We start from the raw sequence: 4,622 nt of genomic DNA, 5'->3' as shown, positions 1-4,622 counted from the left end.
AAGAGATACTATCATTTTGGCTATCTTTTTTGGTTAGTATAACCAATGTTTGATTTCCTGTTTTCATCACTTGACTGAAATCAAATTCTTCCCTTTCTGAAATAATGAAACTATGGGTGTCTTCAAACTCTCAACCCTTGCTTGGGCTTCTACCTGAATTTTTTTTTCAATTAAGGTGACATTCACTGACTCTAAGAATGCTTGCATGGTGTAAAGTGTTCCTGTGCTGTATATATATAGGCAGATAGCTCTATGCTTGGGTAAGTTTTTTTAAAAATATTTTTATTGATTGGGACTTCACATTCTGCACCCCATCACACTCATTTCCCAATGTCTGTGCCCTGTAAACAGAGACTGTGCTTTTGTTTTCCTGGCCACCTTGACCTGAATAATCACACAGAAACTATATTAATTATAATATGTTTGGCCAATGGCTCAGACATTATTTCTAACCAGCTCTTATGTCTTAAATTAACCTATATCTATAATTCTATGTACTGCTACAAGGTTGTGGCTTACCAGTGATGTTCTGGTATTTTTCGTCTTTAGCAGCTAAAAGGCATCTCTTTGGCTCTGGCTACTCTTTTTCTGTATCTCTGTTTGGATTTCCTGCCTGGCTTTACTCTGCTGAGCTATTGGCCAAAGCAGCTTTATTTATCAACCAATGAAAGTAACACATATACAGAAGGCAGGTTTTAACTTTAACATAGTAAAATTACATATACAGAGCAGTTGTCAAGCGAGAATTATAGTTACAATTTTTCGTCTATTTGCATCTGACAAAGTTAAAGAAAATACTCTATCACTTCTCTTTGTGAGTCTAAGGTTTTGTATCTAATTTATGTTTTATTATAACTAAGGAAAACTATAATTATAACTATCTGTCTTCAACTCCATCAAAGACCCTACAAGGATATAATAATATCACTTAAGTAGACAGGAAGTTCATTGTAAGCAACTTACAAATTTCTAGAAATGACAAGAGTCATCTCACTGCCTGGACACTCACCCAAAGTTCTTTTGAAACACTGGTACATCCAGGCCTGTAACATCCGGCAGACTTTTCAGTGAAGCAGGAAATTTGAAGATCTCGTCTGCCTTGTACTAGCAAAGTTTGTCAGTTGCTTTCTTCTGTATCATGAAGAATGTCTGGCAGTTTCTTCTCTGAAACAAGAACACTGAGGAACCATGCCATCTTTTGGAAAGTTCAGCAGCAGTCGCTTTTCTGTAGGTCCTACATGTCTATATTTTACATCATCCCATCAATCAATCTAGACAAGAGCAGTTTTTTTGCCCAAATGGCTAGCCTAATCAAACTGAAGGCAAATTTGATTACGAGGTTCTTCAATGCCCATCAACCACTCTGAAGTAATTGATGCTGCCAGAAGAAGACAAGTCTCAAAGAAAAGAAAAGTCTAAGTTCTTGAAACCTTTTCAGTGTCATGTTCTGCAGGTTTCTTGAGGTATTGAAGATTATCTATCTAACTGAAATAGATCCCTGTATATCTAGAAAACCTAACTAACGTGACTATGAGTTTGACTATTAAAATTGACTATTAATCTGTAATTTTTCACTATTCATTACATTTTGATGTGAGCTGTATGTTTATAATACCTTAAACAAGAGTAGGAATACACATATAACAAAAATGAAGTTAAATTTGTACCAATAAACCAAAGTCCTTACCAATGTAAAGTATTTATTTCAATATCATATCCTTCTTTTTTTGTCTTTTTTATTTTTTTAATTATTTTTATTGATTTTTATTGAGTTCTACATTTTTCTCTGCTCCCATCCCTGCCTCTCCTCTTCCCTTTAACCCTTCCCCAAGATCCCCATGCTCCCAATTTATTCAGGAGATCTTGTCTTTATCTACTTCCCATGTAGATTAGATCTATGTATGTCTCTCTTAGGGTCCTCATTGTTGTCTAAGTTCTCTGGGATTGTGATTTGTGTGCTGTTTTCTTTACTTTATGTGTAAAAACCACTTATGAGTGAGTACATGTGGTAATTGTCTTTCTGTGTCTGGGTTACCTCACTCAAAATGATGTTTTCTAGCTCCATCCATTTGCCTGCAATTTTTAAGATACTGTTATTTTTTCTGCTGTGTAGTATTCCATTGTGTAAATGTACCACATTTTCCTCATCCATTTTTTAGATATATATAATATATATATATATATATATATATAGATAGATAGATAGATATATATAGATATATGCTGGTTTACCTTAGCACCCCATACAATCTAATGTCTCTCATTAGTTAGCTCATTCACAGTCAAAAAATTCAAAGAAAACACAATAATATACATAATTCAGATTCTTTGTGTATTTTCCATCATTACTAGCTTTTTTTATTCTATTTTTTTATTTTTATTTTTAAATTTTTGGATTTTTTTTTGAGACAAGGTTTCTCTGTGTATCTTTGGTTGTCTTGGATCTCACTCTGAAGAGCAGGCTCATCTTGGACTCACAGAAATCTGCCTGACTCTTCTTCCCAAATGCTGGGATTAAAAATGTGCGCCACTACACCTGGCTGCTCTATTTCTTTAAGGGCTTTCTCTTCCTTTTCCTTTTCTCTCCTAAGCCTACATACATTTTTAAGCACACTGTAAACAACTTAGACGTCTCTGTTTCTTTTTAATTTCCATCTTAATCTCTTTTTTTTTTTACTGTTCATCTCTGTCTTTTTCTGAGCACATAATTCTTTAATCCGCTAAGCAGCATGGCTAGGATTTAAACTGCAGCTTTCGCAGCTGGCATCTGCAATCACTGATACCACTGCTCTTCACAGTCAGTGGGACCACAGATCATAGGCCTCCACCTGTCTTGTGGTGGCAGCACAGACCATGAACAGAGCCCTCTGCTGCAGTAGGACCACAGACCCAGGCAAAGCCCTTGGAAGGAGCCCAGATCATGAACATCAACTTGCCCTCAGATGGCAGCACAGACCACTCAGGCCAAACTAGCTTCAGGGGTCAGCCCAGACCATGTCCATCCCCATGGCCTTTGGTGGCAACACAGGTCACAGACATCAACACAGACCCTGACGACAGCAGGCCCCTGGCCCCAGAAATAGCTCTTGGGGGCAGTGAGGACCAGGTTGATGGAAATCACCAAGGGCTCAGATAGTACTGCAGGTCATTCCCATCAACCTGGTCCTCACTGCTGTTGAGTCTCCACTTCTGCCTCTTTCGACAGTGGAATGACTGCTCCCTCTGCTTCTCTCCCAGCTCTCCACCACACACTTGCTCATTGCAGTGGTGATACAAAGTGGTGCATCCTGCTTGAAGAGGCTTTTAAAGTGTTAGTCTGCAGAGCAAAACAACCTTTGGAGTTAGAGTAGTTTTAAGAAATCAAAATTGAAATATGAAATGGAAATCAAGACTCTCTTCTTGGAATTCCTTGTCATGTGATGTTATGGTTAATATAAATGTGTATTCAACATTGTCCTTAGCATCTATGCCACATATGGGCAGATTTTGCACCAAGAAAAATTTGTGCCTTTATTTATTATTATTATTATTATTATTATTATTATTATTATAATAAAAAGGTAGAGAAAAATGAAAAATATGATAACTTGCTCAGGTGTCTAGATATGCCCAGTCCTCAAGCTGCCCACGAATGCCTCATCCTAAGCTACATTGTACATTTGTGGAAAATGATTTGCCTACAGACTGTTCTGATGCTAAGTAGAAGAGCAGAACATGGTTCAATGGTCACAGCAGACAGAAAGTGGAACCCAGCCGTGCTCCACAGAGCTATATGCCTGAGGCCAACCAAGGACTGGGTAGTAAAGGGATCCTGGCAGCAGGCTGGAGTCTAGGGACCTGGATTGGATTTTCTGGACGAGATCAGGAGGGAAAACTGCAGTAAAATGTATCTTTTGCTGGAATATTTTACCAAGAAACAGATTCCAATCGTGAACTTTGAGTAAAATCCATTTCATTGACTGAATAAAGAAATGCTAAGATGCAGTGGGAGAAAAGGTCTTCCAGGAGGCCAAGGTCAATCCAGCTAAAGGAAGATGATTTAGCAGAATTGGTCAGTGGGCTATACAGCTTCACACCTGAGCTTGGGAAATACCTGGTGCTACCCTCTTCTTTGGATCTTGCTTTTCTTGGTGGCTGACAATTTTGAGACCTGTTAGGGCAGGATCTTGTAATTGTCATAAGAGCTCCAACTTTCTGTCTTCCATCACAGAGAAAGGTCCTTAACCTGTGCAGTGGTCTTGAATGAGCTCCTATAGGCTCGTCAGTTTGCATACTTAGCTGCTTTCAAGGAAGGATTAGGAGGTGTGTCCTTGTTGAAGGAGGCAAGTCCTTATGGGAGTAGGTGTGTCCTTATAAGAGTGGGTGTGGCTTTTTTGGAGGAGTTGTGCCTCTGGGGTGGGCTTTCAGGAAGATATTTGTATCTGAAAGATGAACCAATGGTGGCATCTAAAATTTAAATGCTACCCAGACCTGGAGTCCTGGCTCAGGTGTATAAATAAGCTCGACACTAGGCTAGAGTTTGTCTTTGAGTTCATAAACCTCTTTTGTATCAATCTAACTAGACATCTAACAGCTTGAGCATATAGTACACCAGCCTTGGAGTGGTACCCCTTTGCTTGCTT

Source organism: Microtus ochrogaster, chromosome 1 (genome assembly GCF_000317375.1).
Source record: "Microtus ochrogaster isolate Prairie Vole_2 chromosome 1, MicOch1.0, whole genome shotgun sequence".
NCBI lineage: Eukaryota > Metazoa > Chordata > Mammalia > Rodentia > Cricetidae > Microtus > Microtus ochrogaster.
The sequence above is the reverse complement of the archived record's forward strand: the minus strand, read 5'-3'. Positions refer to the sequence as shown.